Source organism: Perissodus microlepis, chromosome 2 (assembly GCF_051167445.1).
Source record: "Perissodus microlepis isolate ML-2025 ecotype Zambia chromosome 2, ASM5116744v1, whole genome shotgun sequence".
Classification (NCBI taxonomy): domain Eukaryota; kingdom Metazoa; phylum Chordata; class Actinopteri; order Cichliformes; family Cichlidae; genus Perissodus; species Perissodus microlepis.
In genome coordinates, this window is record NC_140462.1 from 34746683 (window position 1) to 34758949 (window position 12267).

Genomic DNA, 12267 nt, shown 5'->3' on the forward strand with positions numbered 1-12267 from the left:
AGTGTCAACCCAACAAAAGGTACTTTACCTTCTTGTATATATTGTGATTTCTGTTTACTTTTATATTTGTTGTTATAGTTGAGTTAGGCAGGGCTTTTGTGCAGTCCTAAGAAACATACTGCCTAGAGTGTTTTTCACTTTGTGGAAGAGTTTCTTCCTTTCTTTATTTTTTTTTCTGTTAGTGTGTGGACTGAGGTGCTTCGTCAGGAGCTCCTTCAGATGTTGGAGGATGGGGAAGAGGACGCAGCCATGGCTTGTGAGACGTCATCTGAATCAGCTGCTACACACTGGGCGATCAGAAATATGGTGTCCTCGCAAAAGTGGAAAGAGGCCAGGCCTTGTCTTATAGACAATATGTTAGCTACTCTGGATCCACAGTCACACCGTGTGTGTCAGTGTGGCAAACAAGTAGTTGTGAGGTGTCTGGACTGCCTGCCTCTTCCATTCCTTTGTGCTGACTGTGATATTGCAGTTCACACACGCTTTGTCCTGCACAACAGAGAGGCAGTAACAGGAGGGTTTTTGCAGCCTTCATCAGAATTTCACAAGCCAATAGGTACGGTTTTTAAGTCTTATGCATTTCTTGCTATTACGAGTTTGAGTGGGTGCTGTTATTGTATATTTATTGTGTATCAGTTAATTTCTAATTCTTTTTATATATATTGTGTGTTTTAATGTTAGTTCGGCTGTTGCCTGTGCAAAGGCCAGACCATGTGTGTGACTGCCCAGCAGGTAACGTTGAGGTTTCACCCGGCGCAATTGTGGCTCTTGTAACCATAAATGGTAAGTTGCCCTTTTGTCACACACTACATACACAATAGATGTGTTTGGAGGTTTTATTGCAAATTGCGCATTGCTATCTTGTTTTTAATTACCCTCGGCCCGCAGTATATGTGGGCACCTGTCAAAGGTCATTTGGATTTACCAGACCGATTTGAAAACAACATGAAATCTTCACAACATGAAAAAAATGAATGCTTTGAGCCATGACTGAATTTATCCTTATCCTTTCTAAAGGCCGTTATAACCTTGCACTGCCAGTGGTGAGCTGCACCAGCTGTGGCCTAATGTGGTCCCCCTCAGTTAAGGACATCCTGGGTAGTGGATATTGGCCTGGCACCTTAAATTTCTGCACCCTGTTTTCAATGGATGTCTTTCAGTCTTTCTATGACATTAAGAAGGCTGCACCAGGGATGTCACTTAAGGCATTTGTCCAAGTGCTGGATGAACGAACAGCCCATTTTGGAAGGGTGAGTTTCTAAATTTGCCAAGTTTAAGGAAATTGTGCAAATCAATGTTTATGATGACTGTCCTTGAATATTCTGTTGTATGTCCTCTATGTAAAAGACTGGCCGAATATCAGCTGATGCCTTCAGTAAAAGTTTCTTGGAGTGGAGTGCTGTAAAGTTTGAGGTGGACAGGATGTGCAAGGAGCCATGCTTTAGCTGCCCTGCCTGCACTCCAGACATGCTTGCCGTCTCAGTTGATGGAAACCGCAAGCTTTATCGCTTTCAGTCTAATGCAAGGTACGTTATGCATTGTGTACATAAATCAAATATGGATTTGTAGAAAAATGTATTTTAATGTTTCTTTTCAAACAACTGTCACTCAATCACAATCAAAAAGAAAGAACAGTACAGTATCCACATCTGAACCAAAGAGTAAAACAGTGAAATGTGGATTATTAAATATTAGGTCTCTCTCCTCCAAGTCTCTGTTAGTACATGACTTAATAATTGATCAACAAATTGATTTACTCTGCCTTACAGAAACCTGGTTGCAGCAGGATGATTATGTTAGTTTAAATGAATCAACACCCCCGAGTCATTCTAACTACCAGAAACCTCGAAGCACAGGCCGAGGGGGCGGTGTGGCAGCAATTTTTCACACCAGGCTATTAATTAATGAAAGACCAAGACAGACTTTTAATTCATTTGAAAGCCTGATGCTTAACATTGTCCACCCCAGCTGTGAAACTCAGAAACCAGTCTTACTTGTTACCATCTATCGTCCACCTGGGCCTTACACAGAGTTTCTGTCTGATTTCTCAGACTTTATATCTAATTTAGTTCTGAGCTCAAATAAAATAATTATTGTGGATGATTTTAACATCCATGTAGATGCTAAAAATGACAGCCTCAACATGGCATTTAGTCTGTTATTAGACTCAATTGGCTTCTCTCAAAATGTAAAAGAACCCACCCACCACTTTAATCACACTCTAGATCTTGTTTTAACATATGGCATAGAAACTGAACATTTAACAGTGTTTCCTGAAAACCCTCTCCTGTCTGATCATTTCCTGATAACATTTACATTTACAATAATTGATTACACAGCGGTGGAGAGTAGATTTTATCAAAGTAGATGTCTTTCTGAAAGCGCTGTAACTAAGTTTAAGAATATAATCCACCCACTGTTATCATCTTCAATGCCCTGTACCAACACAGAGCAGAGCAGCTATCTGAACGCTACCCCAACAGAGGTCGATTATCTTGTTAATAATTTCACCTCCTCACTACGTACGACTCTGGATACTGTAGCTCCAGTGAAAACTAAGGTCTCTAATCAGAAGTACCTGACTCCGTGGTATAATTCTCAAACACGTACCCTAAAGCAGATGACTCGTAATCTGGAGAGGAAATGGCGTGTCACAAATTTAGAGGATCATCATTTAGCCTGGAGAAATAGTTTGCTGCTTTATAAGAAAGCCCTCCGCAAAGCCAGAACATCTTACTATTCATCACTGATTGAAGAAAATAAGAACAACCCCAGGTTTCTCTTCAGCTCTGTAGCCAGGCTGACAAACAGTCAGAGCTCTGTTGAGCCAACCATCCCTTTAACGTTAACTAGTAATGACTTCATGAACTTCTTCACAAATAAAATTCTTATCATTAGAGAAAAAATTACCAGTAATCATCCCACAGATGTAATATTATCTACAGCTACTCTTAGTACCATTGATGTTAAGTTAGACTCTTTTTCTCCAATTGATCTTTCTGAGTTAACTTCAATAATTACTTCCTCCAAACCATCAACGTGTCTTTTAGACCCCATTCCTACAAAACTGCTCAAAGAAGTCCTGCCATTGATTAATTCTTCGATCTTAAATATGATCAACCTATCTCTAATGGTCGGCTATGTACCACAGGCCTTCAAGCTGGCTGTGGTTAAACCTTTACTCAAAAAGCATCTCTAGACCCAGCAGTCTTAGCTAATTATAGGCCAATCTCCAACCTTCCTTTCATATCAAAAATCCTTGAAAGAGTAGTTGTCAAACAGCTAACAGATCATCTGCAGAGGAATGGTTTATTTGAAGAGTTTCAGTCAGGTTTCAGAGCTCATCACAGCACAGAAACAGCTTTAGTGAAGGTTACAAATGATCTTCTTATGGCCTCTGACAGTGGACTCATCTCTGTGCTTGTCCTGCTAGACCTCAGTGCAGCGTTCGATACTGTCGACCATAATATCCTATTAGAGCGATTAGAACATGCTGTAGGTATTACAGGTACTGTGCTGCAGTGGTTTGTATCATATCTATCTAATAGACTCCAATTTGTGCATGTAAATGGAGAGTCCTCTTCACACACTGAGGTTAATTATGGAGTTCCACAGGGTTCAGTGCTAGGACCAATTCTGTTTACATTATACATGCTTCCCTTAGGCAGCATCATTAGAAGACATAGCATACATTTTCACTGCTATGCAGATGACACCCAGCTCTATCTGTCCATGAAGCCAGATAACACACACCAATGAGTTAAACTGCAGGAATGTCTTAAAGACATAAAGACCTGGATGGCCGCTAACTTTCTGCTTCTTAATTCAGATAAAACTGAGGTTAGTGTACTTGGCCCTGAAAATCTTAGAAATATGGTATCTAACCAGATTCTTACTCTGGATGGCATTACCTTGGCCTCCAGTAACGCTGTGAGGAACCTTGGAGTCATTTTTGACCAGGACATGTCCTTCAACGCACATATTAAACAAATATGTAAGACTGCTTTCTTCCATTTGCGCAACATCTCTAAAATTAGAAATATCCTGTCTCAGAGTGACGCTGAAAAACTAGTTCATGCATTTATTACTTCCAGGCTGGACTACTGTAATTCATTATTATTAGGATGTCCAAAAAACTCACTGAAAAGCCTTCAGCTAATCCAAAATGCTGCAGCAAGAGTCCTGACAGGGACTAGAAAGAGAGAGCATATTTCTCCTGTTTTGGCTTCCCTTCATTGGCTTCCTGTTAAATCCAGAATTGAATTCAAAATCCTGCTCCTCACATACAAGGTCTTAAATAATCAGGCCCCATCTTATCTTAATGACCTTGTAGTACCATATCACTCTATTAGAGCACTTCGCTCTCGCTCTGCAGGCCTACTTGTTGTACCTAGAGTATTTAAAAGTAGAATGGGAGGCAGAGCCTTCAGTTTTCAGGCCTCTCTTCTGTGGAACCAGCTTCCAGTTTGGATTCGGGAGACAGACACTATCTCTACTTTTAAGATTAGGCTTAAAACTTTCCTTTTTGCTAAAGCATATAGTTAGGGCTGGACCAGGTGACCCTGAATCCTCCCTTAGTTATGCTGCAATAGACGTAGGCTGCCGGGGGATTCCCAAGATGCATTGAGTTTTTCCTTTCCAGTCACCTTTCTCACTCACTATGTATTAATAGACCTCTCTGCATTGAATCATATCTGTTATTAACCTCTGTCTCTCTTCCACAGCATGTCTTTTATCCTGTCTTCCTTCTCTCACCCCAACCGGTCGCAGCAGATGGCCCCGCCCCTCCCTGAGCCTGGTTCTGCCGGAGGTTTCTTCCTGTTAAAAGGGAGTTTTTCCTTCCCACTGTCGCCAAAGTGCTTGCTCATAGGGGGTCATATGATTGTTGGGTTTTTCTCTGTATCTATGAAGCGCCTTGAGGCGACTTTTGTTGTGATTTGGCGCTATATAAATAAAATTGAATTGAATTGAATTGAATTGTTCGTTCAGCACTTCAGAGCAGGGGAACTTTGAAGGTGTCTTCATTGAAAAAGATGAGGAAGTTGGTGAGTTTTTGAAATACATCCAGAGACACACAAATCATGTAAGATACACATATATATTAGTGCTGTTAGCGTTAATCTTGTTAAAATGACGTTAATGCCATAACCATATACACATACGTGTGTGTGTGTGTGTGTGTGTATACATATATGGATGGGTGGATATTTATTTTATTTTTCTCTTGGTGTTGTCGTAATACTATTTACTTTACTTTATCTTAATGTGTACTTAATTTTGTCACCATGTGTATTTAAAAAAAACAACAACATGATTTTTATTTTGTGTTATCAGTGCTGTCCTGGGGAGATATGAGGTCTTGTGTGACTCAAGGCTAATTCAGCTAATTGTTATGCATTTGTTTTAAAAAGTCTGTCCCTGATAGGGCTTAATCATGCCATGTCTTTTATGTTAAAATCTTTGAGTGTATAGGTCCCGGGGAATGGGTTGTGCGGATCTTCATCTTGGACTGCAGCAAAGGAGTTGTCCAAAAAGTCCACTGGGAAGTTGGATGAAGAGGGCATGGAAATAGCTGCTTGTCGCCACGGAGTCCTCTTAGCTGCATTGAACATGTTTAGAGGGGAAATCAGCTAGCGTCCCAGGACATATTACGTTCCTTTGCTCCGATGTGGCCTGTAAATATTTCCCCTATTTAACCAAGGTGGCTCAGCAGTGCCCTGAGCTGAGGAACCTCTTGTCAATGCTTCCTTTTCTCTCCGTCATGCATGCAAAGGCTCACACTTGGAAATGCGAGGTATACTGCAGCTTGTAGTTTTGGATTAGTTTGAGACATTTTGTTATAAGGTTGAATGAATTCAGCAGTCATGTATTGTGACCTCCTTTCTATAGATCAAATGAGGAGGTGCGTTTCAGGATGGGGCCGGTTCAACAGTTGGAGAAGAGGTGTAACAAGTAAACAGTTTCCTGTCTAGGGCGGCCATCACAACAAAGTACATGTCTAAAGCAGGTATGTGTCCGTGTCTGAGATTCCACTCAGTCTCCTGCTCATTAATTCTTATTTGTATACTAACTGAAATGCAGGGCGAACAGACATGCTGACCCTCCTGGCTTTGGGCTGGAACAAAAGGAAAGTGGAACAACTGGGCTGCACTTTGAGCCAGAGATATCTAAAGGTGATTTTTTTTTTTTCAAAAACCATTTTAATGTGTGTGGTAATGGGGGAAAAACACCAGTACTCTTTTAATGTCAATATGAATGACATTTATTAATGTATTCTTAGATCATAAGGATCCTTAGAGAACAAGTGGAGAGCCTGAATGCGACCAAAAATGAGCTGGGTGTGGATGACGACACACTGCAGCAATGGGTGGCCGATGTGTAGAAATGGGCTGAAGGTGAGTCTCAATATAATGCACTCGTGTATAACAATAGGACCCACCATGGCCTCATTAAAGAACTTAAGGTAGAATTAAGATCTTTCTGACAGTGTCAACAAACAATGAAAAATAAGCCTTGTAAAAGCAGAATTTATGGCAGAGTTGTTGCGTTTCATCAAATTGGATAGAACCTGGGTTGAAATGATGTCGTACTAGTTGGTTTTATAAACCTGAACACCAACATACTTGTTATCTAATGATAATGCAGCACATGAAGGCTACAGATGTCTTATAATGAATGTCATCAAGTCAGTGATTACAGAGTCCACTGTAGTTTGGTGACTGTTACTCATCCTGTATTCTGATTAATATTCCTCTCACTTAGAAAGTGATCAAACTGATGGCAGCCTTGGAGCGTTGCAGGCACGAACAGAGGAGCTTGTCGTCATCATCAGAGTGCGAACACAAAGTCTTTACAGACAAAATGGTACGTCCCAGTTTCTTTGAAATGGACCGTTTGATACTTAGTTTGTACAGCTTGTACAGCTACTTTGTAAACAGAATAAAATCAGATCCAGGTTTGTTTAAGCTGGATGTGATTTGTTCTAGCAAACAAATTGATGAGTGTAGATTAAAATGTAACTATATACATTATGTGAAGGTGTGAATTTTTTTATGATTATTTACAGATGGCAACAAGAGGCGACACAGAATTCGCAAGGTCATCTTAGTTGAGAAGAAAAGCTTGGCGGCTGCTGTTGACGACTACAACAAGCTCGCTGAACCAACAAAGCAAATCGTATCCAGTGATGCCCTCATGCTGACCGACATTTGGCCCTGGCAGAGCACAAGTGAACGTAAGCTCTTGATTTCTAAATATCCCTTTTAAACAAACTCCCAGTATCTGAGCAGTAGTTGAATGTTTTGTTCTTGAATCATAATATGCTACTATGTTTTCCCATCTGATGTTGTTAAACTGTAGCTGCTGCTGACCTCCGGACAAAGAGAAAGGTCTTTGAGAAGGTGATGGCTGTGAGGCGCCTGAGAGAGGAGGAGATGATCCTTTGCAGGGAGATGCGGCATCACTGGACAGTGTTGCGAATGTGATCTGTGGTGTTGGGGACAATCTCCTCAGACTGTAAGCACATCTTTTATTTATTAATTTTTTGATGAATCGATTGAAAATAAGAGCAGATGCTAAAGTCTTACTGGATCTTTTACCTATATCTAGATTGCTAGCTAACACTGCCTTCTCCCTTTAAAAAAAATGTTTAATTACAGGATCCTAATTTCTTGTGTTTATGAGGTGAGTTTTTTTTGTTTGTTTGTTTTTTTTACTTTACTCATATTTATTTGTTTTGTTCTTTTTACAGCCTCCTTTGTTGGCATGTCGGAGGATGCACAGAAGGGACTCTGTAGCCTGGTTTTAAAAAACAAAGTGAACTGAAAGCTGAAATGCTCAAAGTAAAGGACGTGTACAAGAGAATCCTCAGCCACCAACCACTCCTGGAAATGGACTCGGAGGAGGAGGAGGACATTCCAGACGATGCCACTGAGAGTGATTTGAGCACTTCTGATGAAGACTGATTGTGTCATCATTGATGTTATGTTTGGTAAAATAAAAAGTTAATCACATCTCTGTTTAATGTGATTTTTCAACAGACATTTTACATTTTGAGAAGAAAAATGTAATTCCCTTGGTGCAGTTGTTTACCCTGAATCATTCTTTCCCATCTAATTTAATGACTAATCCACCCCTCACAACTCATCAGGAAACTGACAGACCTGGGCAACAGTTCCCTCATCTGCAAATGGTTACTGGACTTCCTGACCAACCGCCCCCAACATGTCCGGCTGGATAACCACTGCTCATCTACCATCACAATGAACACCGGTGTACCACAAGGCTGTGTGATGAGCCCCTTCCTCTACTCCCTCTTCACCCACGACTGCAGACCTGCTGATGGTTCCAACACCATCATTAAGTTTGCAGATGACACCACGGTGATTGGCCTCATCAGTGACAACGATGAGGCCGCCTACAGGGAGGAGGTGGACCGTCTGGCTGAGTGGTGCGACACAAACAACCTGCTGCTTAACACCGAGAAGACCAAGGAGCTCATCGTGGACTACAGGAGGAATGCTGACCCACATCCACCCATCCACATTAAGGGGACGGCTGAGGAGCGTGTGAGCAGCTTCAAGTTCCTGGGAGTCCACATCTCCGAGGATCTCACCTGGACGACCAACTGCTCCAAGCTGGTCAAGAAGGCTCACCAGCGCCTCTTCTTCTTGAGGACTCTGAGGAAGAACCACCTGTCCTCAGACATCCTGGTGAACTTCTATCGTTGCACCATCGAGAGCATCCTGACCAACTGTATAACAGTCTGGCACGGGAACTGCTCTGCCTCGGACCGGAAGGCGTTGCAGAGGGTCGTGAAAACTGCCCAGCGCATCGCCGGAGCACCACTTCCTGCCATAAAAGACATCTACAGGAAGCGGTGTCTGAAAAGGGCTGGGAAAATCATCAGAGACCCCAGTCAACCATCACATGGACTCTTCACCCTCCTGCCCTCTGGGAGGCGCTACAGGAGCCTCCGGACTAAGACCACCAGGTACCGGAACAGCTTCTTCCCCACAGCTGTCAGACTCCTGAACTCTGCCTCCTGACATCTGACCCACGTTAACACATGGACTGAACATACACACACCCACAATGGACAACTGTACCCTCAAACACACAATAATAACATGGACTGAACCACCACTCACAACCACTAGCACTTTATATAGATACTGTAGAAATGATCCACATATCTAATTTATCTTAACTGCACTACTGTATAGCTCTGTAAATAATCATTCTGTACATACGATAATTTTTAACCCTACAACTGTTTACAACTTGCATAGTTCCCATTTCTGTATAACTGTATATCTCAGATTTCTGTAAAGTTATTTATTTCATATTCTGTATAGTTTTTCATATTTATATCCTGTTCATAGCCTGTACATAGCTTGTACTCACTACAGCCTGTACATACCTATAGTTATAGAATATTCACAACATACTTCACACCGTGTACATTATAACATACCATAATAGACCCATTTCTGTAATATACTTACATATCTATATTATTGCTAATATATATTGTAATATATCTATATCACTAAAGCACTTCTGGATGGATGCAAACTGCATTTCGTTGCCCTGTACCTGTGCATGTGCAATGACAATAAAGTTGAATTCTATTCTATTCTATTCTAGTGTACATGTTCAGATACGATAACATAATTTAATTTATGGGATGCTTTCTGGGCTGCTCAAATTATCACACAATTTAAAAGCACCAGGCAGCACACTCACAAGTACATTTTTTGTTCAGTGTTTTGTCGAAGAAATCAACAAGTACAATTGAGATGTTTGCTGTAGTGGTGTGTTTGTTAAGAAGCATGCCAGCACACTGGTGAACTGACAGTCCCAGAATGCACCCGAGCCAGTGACTCGCCCCAGAGCAAATGAAATTGCTTATCTAGAAAGGCAACCGTCATCAAAGAAGAAGTAAAAGGGTAGGAAACGAATGGTAAGGGAAGGTACTGTGGGGTAGGAAAGAAAGGCCAGAGCTGTGCAAAATGACCTCCAGCAGGCCACAAATGTGCACGTCTGCTCAAACGGTCAGAAACTGACTCCATGAGGGTGTTATGAGGGCCCGACGTCCACAGGTGGGGGTTGTGCTTACAGCCCAACACCATGCCGGATGTTTGGCATTTGCCAGAGAACACAAAGATTGGCAACTTTGCTCCTCACAGATGAAGGCAGGTTCACACTGAGCACTTGTGACAGAGTCTGGAGACGCCGTGGAGAACCTTCTGCTGCCTGCAACATCCTCCAGCATGAGTTTGGCAGTGGGTCAGTTTTGGTGTGGGGTGGCATTTCTTTGGGGAGCTGCACAGCCCTCCATGTGTTCGGCAGAGGTAGCCTGACTGCCATTAGGTACTGAGATGAGATCCTCAGACCCCTTGTGAGACCATATGCTGGTGCGGTTGGCCCCGGGTTCCTCCTAATGCACGACAATCCTAGACCTCATGTGGCTGGAGTGTGTCAGCAGTTCCTGCAAGACGAAGGCACTGATGCTGTGGACTGGCCCGCCCATTCCCCAGACCGGAATCCAATTGAGGACATCTGGGACATCATGTCTCGCTCCATCCACCAACTGCACCACAAAATGTCCAGGAGTGGGCAGATGCTTTAGTCCTGGAGTCTGGGAGGAGATCCATCAGGAGAGCATCTGCCACTTCATCAGGAGCATGCCCAGGTGTTGTAGGGAGGTCATACAGGCATGTGGAGGCCACACAGACTAGTGAGCCTCATTTTGACATGTTTTAAGGACATTACATAAAACCAGATTAATGATTCTGTATTACATTGATCAAGGAACCAACCCAATAGGAGCTAAAGGAATCCTCTTGACATTACTTCACTCAGTAAGTTTATGTTATGTTTAATGTGCATTTTCTTCATCAGTTTAGAACATAACATGTTAGCGCTCCCTGGTCCTTTTTGGAGACAGATCCTGAGACAGCAGGCAGCTATGGAGAACTCGTGTCAGCTGTGGTAATTAAGGAATACTTTGATTTAATATTGATTTCATGACAACTATCCTCAGGCACATATTCCTGGATATATATAATGACATAAGTAAACTCCCATTTTAGAATCATTGCCTTCTTTGATCTGACTTATTGCCTCAGACTTTGGCCCTGTGTCCCCAAAACTACAGAAAATCCATGACACTGAGTAAGAGGCCTTTATCATGTTATAAGTGAGAGAGTTTGGTGTAACAGTGGTTGAACATGCCAAATCAATCCACAACATACTGCCATTCCCCAGCTGTAACCTGCATATGCATCAAACCAAAATCCAGTATCATAGCTACATGATAGACATACAGATGAGGTTAAAGGGCTGTGTCATTTTGCCAGATAGCTTCATCCCAAAAAAGATAAACATTCTTCAAAAACAAAAGTTTGTGAATATTTCCAGTATTGCCAGGCCTAAACCAACCTGTTAAACTTATCAAATTATTGTCATAGATACGAACCTATTGATTGAAACAGAATAATCCATTGAAGCCTCCATCATCATCCAAGATCACTGTTACTGTTCAGATTATTTTATCTCTGTTTTCCTCTAGAATGTTTTGAAAATCAGCATTTGATCAACAGACTTTTTAAAAGTTTATTTTGATCCTATTGTTTACGTGTGTAATTGCATTTGTATTGAAATTATGACAGGAAAACCCTTAATCAAATTGTATCTTTGATATCTAATAATAATATTAACAATAATGTTACATATGTAATATGTACACAATAATAATGTGCAAACAAACAAGAAAAATAGCAAAAAATGTCAATTTTTTTCTAATACCCTGTATATATATATATATATATATATATATATATATATATATATATATATATATATATATATATATATAAACCACATATGACCACAACTCCAAATGTGCAATTGTCACTGCATCTAAACATGACATATTACAAAAAGGTAGAAACATATAATATACAATATGTTCTGAAGCTGGTACTGGTGCAGTTAACTTTGCTTTAGGCTCCCATACACAGTAGGTGTTACTTACTATACGTGCAGTGCAGTATTACTTTAACTTGTAATATGTTATAATACGCAAGTCACTTCTATATTTATGAGGATGTAGACAATAATGTTGGCTGATATGTAAAACTATGAGATATCGAGTGCAGGGAAGATATTATTGATCGATCAGATTCATGAATGTGTTAGGTACTTAAGCCGCAATTAGAGAGTGAAACAGAGACTGACACTGGTTGAAATGTATAGTAAATA

General features: G+C 41.1%; 2 long non-coding RNA genes across 4 annotated transcripts; both read left to right on the plus strand.

Annotated features, from left to right (window-relative positions):
* Positions 1 to 268: 268 nt before the first annotated feature.
* LOC146393037 (uncharacterized) lies at positions 269 to 1520 on the plus strand. Of its 2 annotated transcripts, XR_014797238.1 has the most exons (4): positions 269 to 556; positions 704 to 783; positions 1018 to 1250; positions 1348 to 1520. It is a non-coding gene; the product is annotated as an uncharacterized LOC146393037 (long non-coding RNA). The 2 variants fall into 2 exon arrangements; XR_014797236.1 differs by lacking the exon at positions 269 to 556 and having other exon boundaries at positions 614 to 783.
* Positions 1521 to 5989: 4469 nt separating this feature from the next.
* LOC146393038 (uncharacterized) lies at positions 5990 to 8012 on the plus strand. 2 transcript variants are annotated; one of them, XR_014797243.1, is made up of 6 exons: positions 5990 to 6173; positions 6281 to 6395; positions 6763 to 6864; positions 7067 to 7234; positions 7360 to 7515; positions 7751 to 8012. It is a non-coding gene; the product is annotated as an uncharacterized LOC146393038 (long non-coding RNA). The 2 variants fall into 2 exon arrangements; XR_014797242.1 differs by lacking the exons at positions 5990 to 6173; positions 6281 to 6395; positions 6763 to 6864; positions 7067 to 7234 and having other exon boundaries at positions 7248 to 7515.
* Positions 8013 to 12267: the final 4255 nt, after the last annotated feature.